General features: G+C 51.7%; 1 protein-coding gene across 1 annotated transcript in view; it reads left to right on the plus strand.

Annotated features, from left to right (window-relative positions):
• The first annotated feature begins 1,203 nt into the window (after window positions 1–1,203).
• The window catches only part of LOC138563341 (uncharacterized), a 143,255-nt gene continuing 127,709 nt past the window's right edge, over window positions 1,204–16,749 (plus strand). The window contains exon 1 of the mRNA XM_069642827.1: window positions 1,204–1,268. The gene's annotated coding sequence lies outside the window, so the exon portion shown is untranslated. The remainder of the gene's footprint in view (window positions 1,269–16,749) is intronic.

Raw genomic sequence — 16,749 nt, forward strand, 5'->3', positions numbered from 1 at the left:
CGCCTTAAGCTCTAATTATTGCTCCACTGAGCTACGCTTCCTTTTCGGTGCAGTTGGCGTTTAGGCTCTAACCTTCCAACTTTCGTAACTAAAGCTCCGGGTCCTCTCGAGCAGAGAGATAATAATTTTAAAGAGCTACACGCTCCGGTAACTGAGCGCTGTTTATTACTGCCCCCGGTTTGCAGTGCCCCTGAGCAAAATGTGTTGATTGCGGTCCTGCTGGGATTCGAACCTGCCCCGGCAGGCTCCGCACTGATCCAGCGTTCGCTCTCTCCTCTCTGTGCCACTTGCCGGTTTGTGTTTGACGGATGCCTTTCTTGCCTCTCGAGCTACAGCTTTAACTGTAGCAACGCCCCTCTGCGGTGGCGTCAGTGTGCGCTGTCTTCTTTCTGTGCCCCTTGCCGGCTCGTGTTTACGGATGCCGGTCCTTGATCTCTCGCTGCCGCTTTAAAATGTCTCTGCAGCCGTAGCCACACCCCTCTGCAACAGCGTTCTTCTTCTTGATGCCGGGCTGCCTCCACCGACGTCTCCGACGTGCTTACTCCTCTCGGTCCGTACGCAGCAGCACTCCAGTCCTGACCGTCCTCACCAGCACTCCCGGGTGTGTCCTCGGCAACTCTTCTCCCTGCGCAACCCGACAAGGTCGTCCGCACCTGCAGGAGGGGAACAAAAAGAAACGGTAAGCCCGCAGAGGCAAACGTTTCCTTATCCCCCTTTTCCAGGCCCAGGGAGCTTACCCGAGTGAGGTGAGCTCCGGACCTGTTTGTGCCTCACTTGGATTTTGCTGGGGTACTTATACACCCTACGCCCTTTGTTGTGTTGCTGGGGGCCGGGCTTCCTCCTGTCCCCCTGCTGTTTTCTTTCGCACCTTGCCTTTCCTGTTTGTCGCGTTCCCTTGGAAACGCCAAGGGTGGGGGCGCCGCTTTGGCGGCCCCTCCCTCTTTGTTTCCCGCCGTTCGTCTCCCCCACCCCGCGCCTAACCCCCCAGGCCCTCCATCGTGTCGTACTTTGTATGGCACGGGGCCTGGGGCATTGTACATGGTCTAAACTGGGTGTGTGGTGGCTGGGCTGGGCCTGACCAGGTTCTGCTTTCGTTTTTGAAAACTAGGCCGAGTCTGTTCCGAGAAATCACGTGACTTTCTCAAAAACGAAAGCATAACCTCGACAGCCCCATGCCCTATTAGGTGCGTATAAGCAGGTAAGGGGGGGTAGAGCAGCCTCATTCCCAGCTGCTGAGAAGGAAGAAATACCAGTGAGAGGAGTAGGAGGTACGTGGGGGGGGGGGGACAAGGAACAGGCCTGTTCCTTGGAGGGTCGGCCCATGTGGCCTCTGTTAGTACCCACCTTCCCTCCGCTTACCTCATTTGGAGTGGGTTGCATGGGAGAATTTATAGTCATGCGTGTAATTTTAAACAAAACGTGCACCAGATGAAGCATGCGGTCTAGTGTGTGTGTGGGGAAGGACGTATGCCCAGCTTCGGAGGTCGCCCTGCCATTGGGGAGAAGTGGTTGACGGGAGGGCCTTTAATTTAATGAATTTAATGTATGCTTGTGGCTTTGAACTGTAAAGCCAGTGTAGCGATACGCTCTCAGGTCGCTGGAAGGGTCGCCCAGCATGAACGTGTTAGTGACGAAGTATAATTTCTAATGGGGCACCGTACAGCATTAGGGAATGCACAGGACACGCACAGCAAAGAGGCCAATCCTTGTATGGGCAGCTGTTTGGCAACGGGCGCCGTAATGCGCTGAGGTGCTTGATGGGTAGAGGGCGATATTAATTAAGGACTGTGGCAGGGCTGACAACGGCAGGGTGGATCATCACGGCATGTAGAGGGAAATTCTAGCCATATTTACAATGTTCTTAAGTGCGGAACCATTAAGGAATTGCACTGCTTGAGGGAAGGGGAGGGAGCGGGCTATCGGCAGTGAAGGGGTAGTATGCTTTTGTGGATTGTACTCGGCGCAGGGCTCAGGAGGGGGACACCTGCCAGTGAACAGCGGGGCTCGGTGCAGTGTGCTGTACTGAGAGGTCGGCTTCAAGGTGCCCCTTGTGTGGTCCCAGGCGGTGGTATTTCTTTTATTTATTTATTTGTATAGCGCACTTGCAGCCCAGAGGCATCGAGGCGCTGTTACATGAAATTGTACGTAGGCTTCATTCAATGGTTACATATGGCCTCTTTATTGCAAAAACATTGGTGAAAAAGCAAAGGTGAACAGGAGATACATAGAAAACATACTTTCAGGCAACATTATACTCTTATATGAAGGCGTGTTCTGAGAAGCGACTATCACCCAGCCACAGTACAGCTAGATGTATAGAGTACACCATTAAACAAAAAGTTTAGTTTTGATAGCTTTGCGGCCCAAAGTCGCGTATAATTTCTGCTGATTGCTTTTTGCGGTTTTTGTCCACTTATTACCCCTATTAACCGCTTATTGTTGTGCTTAATCAGTTCACTGATTTAAGCGCTTAATAGGGGTAATGAGCGGGCAAGAAGCAAAGGGGTCCTGCTTCATTAACCTGAATGAACTTCCCTGGGCCATCGGTCTTTCTCATTCCAATCCCTGCTGCGATGCAGCGAGCCCTGCTGGTAAGTTTCATTAGCAGCAGGGGGCCACTGTTACTTCCGCAGCAGGGAGGTGAAGAAGCGCTACCATAAGCCACGGGGGAGTGAACTCTTATTTAAATCATGATCTAGGAGTTAACATCCCCGTGGCTCACTGGGGCGTCTTCATTTTTGAAGGTGACGATGAAGAAAACCCGAAAATGGAGGAGGCACCCTGATAACTCGGGCAGGGTCCTCCTCTCCTCCCGCCGCCCCTGGGTAAAGGGGAGGAACAATGAGAAGCGCGCCAAGCTGGAAAAGCCTGCAAAGGGCGAACCAAGAAAGGGGGCGGGCCAGTGGCAGGAAGTATTCAGCCCCTCCGGCAAAAGGATGTCGCCCACTGCAGCAGAAAGGAGTATTTCATAAGCCTGGAAGTGTTTTTGTGAGGGCGAGTGGCATGCGGGTGACATGTGTCATGGATGACAAGTATGACATGACAGTAATGACAGTTGCAGGAATGAGGAGACTGAAACCAGGATGTGAGGTGGAAAAACTTTGGCCACAAGCTTTATTTTAGTACCAGCCATGGTGCAAAAGAAAAACCAACCATAACATCACATAAAAAGGATAACAATAATATATTTTGGGGACAGAGGGAACAGGTGAGCGGGGGGCCCTAATCCCAATTAGGGCCGGCTCGAGGCTGATCCCCGCCGCCATTCATATGAAAGCTTGTGACATTTGTTGGCCACAGCGTATGAGCTGTGACATGTACATAACATGCTTGTCTTTTGGAGCAGGTTCTCCCTGCTTTCTCTTGTCTTTTCCATGTGAGGTGGGGAGGTTTGCGCTTATGTGCCTTTCATTAGTGTCCAACCTGACCAGGTTTAGCACTTGCGCCCTCAATTACAGGGTGATTTTTGCTGATTTTATGGCTCTTGATCCTTTTTTTTCCTGAAAAAACAACCCCCCTCTGTGAAACCTTTCACTTGCTTCTCCTCGGGGTGGGTTCTTTGAGCCATTGAGTTTTTGGTCATGTGTTTTGTATTTTTCCACTGATGGAGGCGTTTTAGCCTTTTGGTGTAATCCTTGGAGATTAATTTTTCATTTTCTACTCACATAGTCCACTTTAGTTTATGGAGCCACCACACTCTGTTTGTGGGATAGTTATTTCTTCTGGGGTGGGTTCTAGGAGCCTTCTAGGGTCTTCCCTGCTCCTGATCCACTTGTGCTATGAGACCCCCTCTCCGCTTTAGGTTCCTTATTTTTCAGCCGTGGTGGGTTCAAAAGCCTTACTAGGATTTTTCCCTGCTCCCGATCCACTTGTGTTGTGAGACCCCCTCAGCGCTTGTGTTGTACTCTTTCGCCGCTGGGGTGCGTTCAAGGGGCTTTACTGGGAACTAACCCTGCCCATGATCCACTTGTGTTTGGGCCCCCCATTGCGCTTAACTTGGGTATTAAATGCAATGGAGGTGGGTTCCAGAGCCTTACTAGGAACTTACCCTGCTCCTGATCCACTTGCGGTAAGACCCCCCTATGCATACATGGAGGTAGGTTCTTGAGGCTTACTAGTACATGTTTATGCTCAAGGTCCTCACTTCTTTTCTGTTTTTTAGGACCCCTTAGAGCTCTAATCTCTATTGATTTTTATCTGAAATGGGTTCCTGGAGACTTACTAAGGATCCTTCCAGCTCGTGATCCATTTTTTTTTTAAATGAGAAAAGGAAACCCCAGTAGGCGCTTTACTTATTCCGTTTCCCTCTATTGAGTGTTCTGGAGCCTAAAGGGTTTACCTTCTGCTCCTGACCCCATTTGTTTTTAGGTGCCCACTGAGGTTTAATTGCCCTTCTTGTGGTTGAATTTTATTCTTATTTTTAAAGCGAGGCATTTTAGCCTCCCCTTGTGTTTGTGTATGTTCTATAGTCTACTTGGCCCCCGCTAGTGGGGTTCTTTATAGCTATTTGCAGGATGGGAGGGAGGTATTTTTTATTCTTGCAGCCGTCCTGCTGCTGTCACCGAGATGAAGGGGCAAAAGAATTAGAGGGGCTACCTTGCCCCCGCCAGATAAAGGAAAAATTCTGCCTGGGGGCAAGGCAGCCCCTCTTTGAACTTCAAAGATCCCCGCTCCGCATCCGCCAGGATGGGAAGGGGGACCCTTGAAGCGAGGTGACAGAGGGCAGGGACTACCTGTTGTCACCTGCCCCCTTCACCTCGCTTTCCTGCACTGGCGACCAGCAGTCTGGGTCCCCTTTGTCCTAGGGACCCAGCTGCCGCCCCCACCATGTGCATGCTAAGTGGGGAAGCACCTGAAAGGTGCTGCCCCTCCGGACCTTGCACAAACCTCCCAGCTTACGGCCCAAGCCTCCCATCCGGGGGGGGTGGGGGTCCGGGTGTATAAGCCTGGAAGTGTTTTTGTGCAGGGGAGTGGCATGCGGGTGACAGGTGTCATGGATGACACGTATGACATGACATAAATGACAGTTATGACAGTTACAGGAATGAGGAGACTGAAACCAGGATGTGAGGTGCAAAAACTTTGGCCACAAGCTTTATTTTAGTACCAGCCATGGAGTAAAAGAAAAACCAACCATAACATCACATAAAAAGGATAACGATAATATATTTTGGGGACAGAGGGATCCGGTGAGCGGGGGCCCTACTCCCAATTAGGGCCCGCTCGAGGCTGATCCCCGCCGCCACCCTGAGGGGATGCTGACCGGCATCCTCCAGGTCCCCCCAAAATAGGTGCTATGATTTATGTACAGCCCCTGGCAGCCAAGGTCCAGAAGATGTTCCTGGTGAAGACGTCCATGCCTTCAATGGACAGCCTGACAAAAGGCCGAAATTGGCCACTGCTTTATTCAGTTTGCGCCTAGATATTTCCATGGCTTTATTGCACTCTGCGCCATGCCAATGCTGGCGCGGGATGTTTTCTGACATCATCACCTCTGTACGAAGTCTTAGCATGTGAGCCAGGGATCTGCGGGCGGTACAGATTTCGGCCAGGAGGAGCTTCCTGCCCAGTTGAGGCAAGTCATTGCCCCCGAGGTGGATGATGAGATACTCTGGGGGGGGGCTGCTCCTATCCTACAGGAGTGGGATCCCAATTCAGAGGGGGTTCAATCCTATTGCAATTATGGTCTTTTTGAGAACTGACCTCAATTGACGTCTACTGAGTGCGGACCCATTTTTTTATTCATTTAAAAAGAAAAAAGTTTTTTTAAAGGCGTTTTTGCCTTTGTGTAACCCCTTTTGGTGTTTAAATTGGCATTTTCCTCTGCTCATGATGCACTTGTGTTTGAAACCCCCTATGTGCTCTTATTGCATTGTTTCTCCTCGGGGGTGGGTTCTTTGAGCCTGGGTTTTAATAACTGAATTCTCTTTCCCTTAACAGGTTTAAAGCCATTCATGGCCTTTGTATTTGATATGAACCCCCCCTACTTGCTTTTCCCCTGGTGGCGGGTGCTGGCAGGGGTTCTCATGAGGGAGCATTGTCTGGAGGGATTGAGGGGTCTGTCATGTTTTGTTCCCGGGATGGTCCCAAACTCCCCTGGAACTGCTGTCCTCTTTGCTTCTGCCTGTGGGTCTAGTGCCCCTAAAGTAGAGAACTGAAAAACGGGACAGAGCGTCAGCGGCTGTGTTGTCTTTGCCTGCAATGCGCTGTCCAATTATTACAATGTTGTGTTTCAGACTAACTTTCGTACTCTCTCTTAATACTTTCAGTACCAGAGAGCAAGATGCAGCACCTTTGATAAACATGTGTACAACTGCCATGTTGTCTGACCATGTGACCGGCTCTGTATTGGCCAGCAGGTCCCCCCAGAATTAGGGGGGGCAACCATATGGGGAAAAAACTCTAGCAGGGTGATGTTACTGGTCCAACCCCACTCGTGCTAGCGGGGAGGCCAGTGGCCGGCGCACTACTTGTTACCCAAGCATATCCCAAAGCCTTTGCTCCCTGCAGTGTCAGTGAACAGGGCCCTTTTCCCATCATCATTTATGGGCTCGCCCCATATCACTTTGCCATTGAAATTGTCAAGTAATGACTCCCGTACGGCTGGGTTTTGTCCTAACTCTTTACCCAATCTGATGTGGTGGTGTGGCTTGGTTACCCCCTTTATTTTCAGTTTCTGGCTTCTGTGGAAGACCCGGCCCTGGGGCATGATTTGGGTAGCAAAAATGACCTTCCCAGCGAGCGATTGCCTTTCCCGCAGGGTCGCCTTGTCCCTGCCTCTCATCAACTTTATTGCTTTTAAAAAAAAAAAGGTCCTATTTTTTTCTTTAGGTAAGCGACATTCACCCTTGGAAGAGTCAATCTCAATTCCCGGGAAAAAGGGGGTGAGGGGGGGACTTGGGGGTGGTAGGCCCTACCGTATTCTCAGGCGCCAGTGGGACCCCTAGGGCCTGCCTGGTTACCCTACATTTTTGGATGGATGATCTGCCTAATGGTGACCCTGCTGGGCCAGTGCACAAGAAGTCGTCCAGCTAATGCACCATTCTTGCTCTGGGCATGGCTTGCTGGAGTGTCTATTGTAGAATTAAACTGAACAGTTCGAGGTAGACGCACGCAGTGGCGCAGCCCATGGGGAGGCATTTGTCAAAATATAATTTGTTCTCAAAGTGGAAACACAGCCCCTGGTAGGAGCTCTCACGTACGGGCAGCAGCCTAAATGCTGACTTAATGTCTGCTTTTGCCATGGAGGCGTGGCTGACAGTTTCACTAAGTCCACTGCATCTTGTACACAGCTGTAGGAAACAGCTGCTTTTGTGGCAGGGATGCTCTCATTGAAAGAGCTCCCAAGCAGGTAGGATAAGTGGTGGATCATCCTGAACGCCCCCTGTTCTTTTCTGGGCACATGGCCCGAGGGGGCGGAGAGGGGTGGGAGCATGGAAACTGTGAAAGAGAGCAGGTGAAAGGATCCCTCTATCCTGCCCTATTTTAGTTCTTTGCTACTTTTTTCACTGATTCTGGGGTCAAAGGAGGGTGAAGATTTTAGGGTTTGGTGGGGATGGTGTGAGGCTCCCTGTCCCCTGAATAGGATCTGGAAACCCTCTTGAAATCCCTGACCCAAGAATTCTCTAGCTGCTTGATCTGGTAGCTTTATAGCATTTGCAATAGTTTTTGTCTACTTGTATTGTTGCGGCCCCCATTTTAAATCTAGTGGGTGTTTTTGGCCTCAGTTATTTTTGGGCTGGGCCTGGAGGGAGCGGGTTTGGTGCCGTTACCGCTGCTGTGACCTCCACTACCTGTACTGCATCCTCAGGGGTGGGTTCGATAGGTTAGTTGAGTGCAAAAAATTACAATCAATTGCTTTCCCCAAATCTTTTCCTTAATTTTGCGCACTATGTGCTTGCAATAGTCTTTTTAAAACTTCTCCCATATTTGGTCATTAGTAGGCCTGGTGATTCAACATTGTTGTTATGACCAACTCACGCTTTAAGGTGCCCCAGGTCATCCTCGCTCCCAGACTCAGACCTCCCTGTGCCTTTTCCTCTTTTTTCCAGCACCTCCCTCTCTGTGCCATTTCAAAAATTGTTCTAACATTGGCCCCAAATAATTTTTCACAGTACCTGATTTGGCTTTTCTTTTGCTGCCGGTGTGGGTGTCTGATGAGGCTGGCATGCTGCAGACGTCAAGGCGCTGCTTCTTTCTTCCCGGCTCCTCCTTTTCTGTTGGATCATTTCCGATGTCGTCTTCTTCATGTGCCTTGTCAGCATCTGTGTTGAAGCTGGTTGATGCCAGTTCAGCCATTTTTTCCTGCACCCAGTCCATGCCATGGACGGCTTCGGCCACCTTGGCCCACTCCAGGCACAGCATCTCCTTCAGTGAGAGTGCATTGGCCATCCTTGTTCCTTGGAGGTGCAGTGGCTGAAAGACTCTTCCTGTGTACTGTGGCGCTAGTATCCGTCTGCTTGTCACTTGGGGAAAATTAGGGTTGTTGAATGATCCTTGCCGCTGGTCTTTTGACACTGAATTGTGTGCAGAATTACGTGACTCCGATCCTAGGAGTAGTGCTCCGCGGACGGGTAACAGGTAGCTGGCTTCCTGCAGTGTGACTGTAATACTAGAACACCTGTGCCACTGTTTGTTTCCCTATCCAAGATCCTTGTGGCTGTTCGGGAAATTTTTTGTTTCTTTGTATGTTGCTGCGTGTCTTCCTGCTTCCAAAACGCACTGCAGTATTCTTCTAATACCGCCCTGTGTGAGCTGTGAGGTACCACAGCCCTGGAGTTCTTAGAACCTCCGGGTATTTTCTTCTTTTGCCCCCGTGACACCTTGGTCTGCGGGGGACCACAGCCCTGGAGTTTTTAGAACCTCGTGCCAGTCTGTAAACAGCCCGGAGTTTTGCTGTTATTGGTGCCCTGTATTTCGTGGCCCCCAACCTCTTGCTTCTGGCTTTTGCCCCTCTGTGAACCTCCCCTGTGAGGTCCTGCAGATGCTGTGGGCTCCAGTGGCACGAAAAGGCCTGTGAGCTTGCTGGCAGAGTGGCCCCCTGATTTTAAGCAGGCTGTGTCACTGCACCGACTGGTTTTGCTGACAGACAGCCACTCCCTTGCCCTTGCTCTGTTAACTTAGTTAAAGTGTGCTTGTCAGTGCAGAAAGTTACGTGTCAAAAAACAAAATGATTTCAGAAAGCACTCGGGTTCTACAACCCCCTGCTCCCCCGGGGCCCCCCGCCTCCCAGGGTGCTCTGCGTTGACCTGCTTCCAAATGGGGCCTTTGTACTTGTTGCTCCAGCGTGGGCTGCCCGATTCTTTTTGTTCGTGCAGCGTCCTCCGCGGTTTGTCCTGCGCTGCTGGCAGGCTTTCAGCGGTGTCGGATGGGCTGGGGGAGAAGCCCACCCTTCCGCTCGCCTCTGTGGCTGTACAGTGATTACAAGCCGGCGGGGGCTGCCTCTGTCGAGGTCCACTTCCTGCGTGGGACCGCTTGCGCTGGTAATCCGCCAGGGAGAGCCTCGCTGACAGCTGTCTCCCTTCGTGCTTGCTTTGTTTGTTGGTCTGAACGCTGCAGTGGGGCCGGAGGGGCTGATGTGTCCGCGGGGGTCGGGCTGGATACAGTTAATCCGCCTCCTTGATTCCCTTCACGGGTGCCTGCCACGGCTGGGGGTGCGCAAGTTGCTGGGAGCCCCCTTTTTTGCCACGCCTGTTCAATGCGACATCCGAACTGCACTCGGCGAGGCCGGAGGGGCTGTGTTGCTGACAGCCACCTCTGCCCTTTTCGTTTCTGGTGTCCGGAGGGCGAAGCTATGCATGCAGCGGGTGACCTGTGCTTCCGCATCCATTTGTTTCCTATTGCAAACAAACACTGGCAGCAGAGCGGTTCGTTTGCCTGCAAGCACCTGTTGTGTTCTGTTTCCCGGCCGATGCGTCGGGAGGAAACAGGAGAAAAGGGCCTCGGGCGGCAAGGCCCCGCTGCGCAGCTCCAGCGGGAGCAGAGATGACACAGACATGCTGGTGTTGCTGTCCTGCCCCGGAACTGCCCACTCGGACCGGGGGCGGGGCTTTTATTGGTAACGCCTTACATCACCGCGTAGCGGGACGTAAGGTGGATACAACATTCCTCCTTTTTTCCAACAAAACATTAACAAACATAATCTCTTAAATGCTTCAAACAGTGAGTTCAGTTGCCTCTCGGGCTGGTCTTTTACGACTCATAGTCTTTGAGTCTTTCAGGGGGTCTGGGTGCATTTCTTAGAGCATACCATCCACCCCTGGGGGCTATCCCATGACTCCTATTGGGTTGCTCACCTTCATTGTTCGGCTCTGCCACCTCTGGTTCGCTCGGCAGCTCCTCCACTCCGCCGCCCATGGTCGCTTCACTTTTCTGATGGTAACGCTCCTCTTCCATTTGAGGATCTTCCTCTTCCACTGGTTGTTGCTCTCTGTCCATCCACAGGTCTCTTGGTACGGTCTTGAACCATGATGCTTTTCTTGTGACCTGTGTTAAGACGGATTTCTGAACTCTGTCCTGGTGGCGCAGAAGTTCAGAAGGCCAACCTAATTACTTGGAACAGGGTAACCTCTGGACAAGCCAGACCAATCAAGGTAGCGATCGCGGCGGTCAAGACTAGGTCTCAAGAGGGGTGAGGGTGACTGAAAGCCCGCAATGAGCACACAAAGCAAGAGCGCTTACAAACTACTCCAAACAGTTGTTATATCAAAAATAGATACACATTTATTTTAAGGCCTTTAAAACAATGACCGTAGCGAGAAAATCACAATATCACAATATTAAACCAACACATACCATATCAACACAATATATATACAAATACGACAGTCGCAAGCATTAGAGGCACGAAATGTGTAGTCCACCTGCAAGGGAAGGAAAACAGGCAGTGCGATAATGCTTTAGACGCAGTTCGCCTTCAGAGGCACCTAACTAGATGGAAGTCCGAGCCCTGCGAAGATTGGAGCCTTGTGCTCAAAGTACCTGCCACGCCGGTGCCAACGGGCAAAAGGAGAAGCTCTTCGGAGGAAGTCAGGCAGTTCGGGTTAGTGCACAGCAGAAGGAGAACAGGTTCCGCAACTCAAGCGCAGCCTCCACAGCGAGCAGAAGCAGAGCGCGAGTACGGACAAAAGGGTGCTGTTTTTACACAGCGGGGAAAAGCAATGGGCTACTGCAGGAGAGCGACCAGATCCTAGCTAAACTACTCACCGGTCCCCGAAGCAAGCAGACCCAGGCTTCTCCACGTTAGTTTCAGCAGCTGGCAGGTTCAGAAGAGCAGGGAACGCCTCGTAGTCGTGTAGAGCAAAAAGACGTCCCAATCGACGAAACCAGCACAGTTTGTTGCCGCAGCAGGACAACGGAGCGGCCGTTTGTATTCGAGCCAAATGTACACTCCTCCCTTCAGACTTGGGAACGCCAAGTGTACGAAGCGTGGGAGAGTGACAAGGACTCGAAATACAACACAACCTGGCGGCGGTTACAGAGCAGGACTCCCTTGTAAGCTGGTCAGTCAACTGGATGGCCCAGAGACACTTCTGAAGGCTTACTTGGCAGGAGTTGATGAAGTCGCCGGGAATAGCTGTTCCTGCTATTCCAAAGGTCGAAGCACCAGTACAGGCCTTCTGGTTCGATCAAAGGAGGAAAGGGTTTCACAGGACGACAGCAGTGCAAAGGAGGAGTCCTTCAGCGGGTCACCAGCGATTCCTCGGTCCAGCCTCTTGGTTGCAGGATACTTGGCTCCTGTATTCCTTCGTTCGTGAGAACTCAGGAGATCGACATGGTAGTGGTGTTTCCAGCCCCCTCTTATCCACGGTTCCCTTCGCGCCAAAACGGAGGGGAGCCAATGGGAGATCCGCTCATCAACACACACACCATACGTGGACCAATCACGGACCACGGTGGTCCCAGGCATTCACACTACCCTAGACTCTCTGGCACCCAGGATGTGTATTGGGACCAGACATCCCAGCCCACACCCTGGAGGCACACAAAAGACATGTAGAAGCCCGCGAAAGCAACCACGTTTCGCGGGAAAGTACATGTCCAAATAAGGAAGGCCCCGGGTCACTCGACCTGGGGAAGGTGAAGGGAGCAAGACGGTCAGTGGACAGGACAAAGGAGCCTCGTGGTCTGGCCATTTTGGGAGCCAGGCCACCATTTTGGGTTCAGTGCGAAAAACGTGCTCAGAACGCCAAAAGGAGCTCAAAATACACAAATCGATCGCTGCCACCATTCCAGTCCCTGAATGACTTGCACCGATCAAATACAATCCTAAACGAGTATCTAGGGCCTGTAGAAGGCTAGAGACCCAAGAGAGCTGTAACTTAGCTTACAGTGCCCTCTTGTGTCATGTTGCACTAAAGCCGCAACATGATAAAAGAAACTACGGGAAACAGCGTTCCCCGGTACTGACTGTCTTAAGGGCATGTCAGTTTCCCCGTAAGAAAGGAGCGAAAGCCCAGAGGAGTGCGGCAGAAGGCTGCACTTCTCTGGCAAAGTCAAGAACAAGGTGAAAAACAACAGCAAAAAGTTTAGGGGTTGCCACATGGAAGGAAAATTACCTACAATTACGAAATCTTTCCTAACAACCTGTCTTTGTCCCCTTGTGGCCGTTATCATGGTTCCCTGCCTTTGTGTTATCGTCCATGGGACGGAGTCGTACCGGGTGTCCAGTTTTGACTTGGATGGGTTTCTCACCATTATCGCCTGATCATCGACTCAGTGATTGGACCTCTTGGCTTGTCTCTTGGAGCTCATGTGTTCGTTCGCCACAGTCCTTTGTTCAGTTTGTGCCCTGTCGTACATGTCCGTACCCCTGCTCGGGTGGTGTGGAATGGATGAGTTAATTATAGTTCCATACATGATGTCCGCAGGTGGTATTCCTGTGGTGCTGTGGGGTGTTACTCTGTAATTCCTCAGGAACCTGTATAAATCCACCCTCCAGGGGCTTGAGTTGACACGGGATAGGCACAATACTTTGTTGAGGTCTCCGTTGGCCTGTGGCCATCTAGGCATTATGTGATGGTAGTGGATGTTAAGGTCGGTGAGATACTTCTTGAATTCTTCTCCTTGGAACGGTGGTCCATTGTCACTCCGAATCCGCCGTGGAAGGCCATGAGTGGCGAACATTTTTTCCATCGCGGGGATGACCACCTCTGCTGCCGTGGAGGATACGATCTCAACCTCTGGGTACCTGGAGTGGTCATCGATTGCCTCTAGCAGGTACGTGCCCTCCTGTATTTTGCAGAAGTCTATGATGATGGCGTCCCATCTGGAGGACCCCCGCTCTGCCGATAGTATGGGCTCGGGATTCGGCGGGGCACCCATGATTTGACAAGGGAGGCATGTTGTGATGAGCTGCTCCACTTTTATTATCGATGTGTGGGAACCAGTCCCGATGTCTGATCTGGGCCTTTGTCCTTACCATGCCCTGGTGACCTTCGTGCGCTAACGCTACAACTCTGTTTTGCATGCTTGCAGGGATGACTATTCGGGTCCCTCTTAGAATGAGCCCTTTCTCTGTGCTTGACAGGTCTTGCCTTACTGCGAATATGCCAGTGAGGAACTCTTTGGCTTCGGCCATGCGATTGCGAATGTTCCGTAGGAAGGATCTCCATTCACCAGAGATGATCGTGTCTTTAACCAGGTCACAGCATGGGTCGGCTTGCGTGGCCTCTACAATGTCTTTGATGCCAATGGTTCTTTGTGTGGACGACATGGCAGATGTGTTCCTCTGTTTCCTCAGCCACGTGTATCTCCCCCGGCGTGGCTGCTCTTGGGTGCCTGGACAGGAAATCTGCTGGGTTCCCACTGCCCGGTTGGTATGCCAGCTCAAAGTCATACTGTTGTAGGTGTAGTAGCCACTATTCTGGCTGGGGGGTGCGATGAAGAGCATGTGAAGATGGGGATGAGTGGTTTGTGGTCCCTGTATGCTTTGAACTTTCGGCCATACAGGTACAAGTGAAAATGGCGGCAGCCCCACAGTACTGCGTTTGCTTCCTTTTCAATATGGGAGTAGCGTTGCTCCGTCGGTGTCAGGGCGCGGGAGGCATATGCAATTGCTATCGAGTCCCCTGTATTGGCCACTTGAATTAGGATTGCTCCTAGACCTACTGGGCTGGCATCGACATATAGTTCAGTCGATAACGTGGGGTCGTAGTATGCCATGGTAGTGTCCGCCGAGAGTGACGCCTTGATTTGTTCGAAACCTTCCTAGCACGTGGGGCTCCAGACCCATTTCGTGCTGGCCTTCGTGAGTTCTCTTAGGGGTTCAGATAGTGTGGCCAGATTGGGGATGAACCTTCCGCAGTAAGTTGCCATCCCTAGGAAACTGTGTACCTCCGTTGGTGTGGTAGGGGGCGAGGCAGCCTAGATGTCCACCACTTTCTGAGGGTCCGCTGAGATGCCTGTGCTTTTGAATGTGTATTCAAAGAACGATATCTCTTCCTTTAGGAATTCACACTTGTCCTTGTGGATCGTTAGCCCTGCACTCTCGAGCCTGCTCAATAGCATGTTGAGCCGTCGTACATGTTCTTCCTTGCTATCTGCGTGGATGAGAATGTCGTCACTGGCGTTGAGTACCCCCGGGATGCCACTTATCACCTCCTGTATGGTTTGCTGAAACACTTAGGCCGCAGAAGAGATTCCGAAGCTGAGTCGTTTGTATCTGCGCAGGCCTATGTGGGTGGAGAACGTTGTGATGTACCTGGAGTCCCGGTGGAGTTTCTGTTGGTGGTATCCGGCATTGAGGTCGACTTTGGAGAAGAATTTGGATCCTGTGAGGTCTGCTATGATCTCATCGAGGGTTGGGGTGATGTGTCGCTCCCGTTTTATCGCTGCGTTGGGGAGGCGCATGTCAATGCATATTCTCACTTTGCCCGGTTGTTTGGGTTTCTTGGTTACGACCATGGGTGACACCCACGGTGTTGGACGGGTCACTTCTTCAATGATGCCCACTTTTTCGAGTGCACAGAGTTCTTTCTCCACCTGATTTTGTATGTGGAATGGAGCCCTTCGGTGTCGCACTGCTTGTGGTTGAACTGACTCATCAATATGAAGTTTGATGGACTTTCATTTTAGGCATCCAATGCCCTTAAGGAGGTTCGGGTATTTCCTGAGAATGCTGTCGATGTCTTGTGAATCGGTCACCTCACAGATGAAGCTTATAAGCCCCAGGTCCTCTGCCGCGTCGCCACTCAGTAGAGACTCAATTCCTGTGTTCACGACATAGATTTTAGACTGCATTGACTTGTCACCCTTGCTGAGTGTGGTTCGGAATCGTCCTACTATGGGCAGTGGGGTTTTGCACCCATATGCAAATAACAGCGTGTCCGTTGTTTTCAGGACTGGTGAGGGCCGTAATATCCTGAATGCGGTCATTGGCATGACGTTGACGGACGCCCCAGTGTCTACAGTAATTTGCGTATCTTGGCCTTGGATGGCCACTTGGCATTTCTGTCTTCTCAGTCTTTTCCTGGGCGTCGTGTCTCTGTGGTTCAGTGCTGAGACTAGGTACACTTTTTTTCCTTTTCCCCATTGCTCGTTCGCTGCTTCTTTCTGGGTGTGTGCATACACGTCCCCTTCCTCTTCGGTCGACGAGTTAGTGGTCTCGACTCGACATGCGCTGGCTTGTTTCTTCTTCTTCCCCGAGTTTTTCTCTTGAGGTGTTAGGGGGTGTTGTGGTAGCCCAGATGACCTGCATACTTTTGCATAGTGGTCGTTTCTACCACATGCTCCACATGTGGTGCCTTGTGCCGGGCAGTTACGTCTTCCGTGGCAAGGTCCTCCGCACCACCCACATTCAGTGGGTCCCAGGGTTCTTGGTTGCCAGCGGGGGGGGAGTGTTGTTGCTGCTGGCCTTGTCCCTCGTGTATTGGCGGTTTGTGATTTGGGCCACACTCTCCATCCTAAGCGCCGGCTGGAGTTTCTGCAGGGTCGTGCCCATGTGCACTGCTCTGGCATGTGATAACTCCCTCTGGCGGCTGAGTTCCAGGATTCTGGTCAGAGATATGCCTTTTTCACTTAGCACCATTCTCCTTTGCTTCTCTGAGTGTATCCCATTGATAGTCTGGCGTCGGAATTCTTTTTCCACATCAGCAAATTTGCAGGAGATCGCGAGTTTACAGAGCCTGGTGTGATAGGCGTCCAGTGTCTCGTCCTCCAGCTGGATGGTGGTACAGAAAATGAAAGTTTCATAGTCCTGATTTAAATGGGGCATGAAGTGGGCCATGAGAGCGTCTTTGGTTTGTTGGTAGACGTCGGAGCCGTCTGCGATTGCCAGCGAGTGGAATATGCGTAGAACCTCATCCCCGACATTCAGTAGGAGGTGCGACCTCATTTTCCTTGACGTGGTAATGTCTTTGCAATCCATGGCCATTTCGAATTTTTGTATCCACAGCTGCCACCGAGGACCAACCGAGGAGGGGTCGCTGTATGGGACGAAAGGGCTGAGCGCCACCATTGTCCCTCCTTGCGAGCGTGTGTGTGGCGTGGATGGTGACAAATTGGCGGCCATTCTAGAGGGCGTGCTGGGCCTGGGAGTGGAGATGCCTGTCGCCATCGTGCATGGATCAGGTGCCTGTCTGTGCGCATGTGTTGCGATACCCCCTCACCTTGGTGTGCTGTTTGCGTCCCTGCTTGGCTCCCACGTCGTGTGTCAGGAGGTAGGGCACAAGGCTCCTGCGTGTCTCCTTTTCCCCAGGCTGGTGGCCCCCAGGAGGTTTGCCAGTTGGTGTAGGGCCTCCAGGTGTTGGA

This window comes from Ambystoma mexicanum, unplaced genomic scaffold, assembly GCF_040938575.1.
Source record: "Ambystoma mexicanum isolate Mex_15411 unplaced genomic scaffold, UKY_AmexF1_1 Mex_scaf91, whole genome shotgun sequence".
NCBI lineage: Eukaryota > Metazoa > Chordata > Amphibia > Caudata > Ambystomatidae > Ambystoma > Ambystoma mexicanum.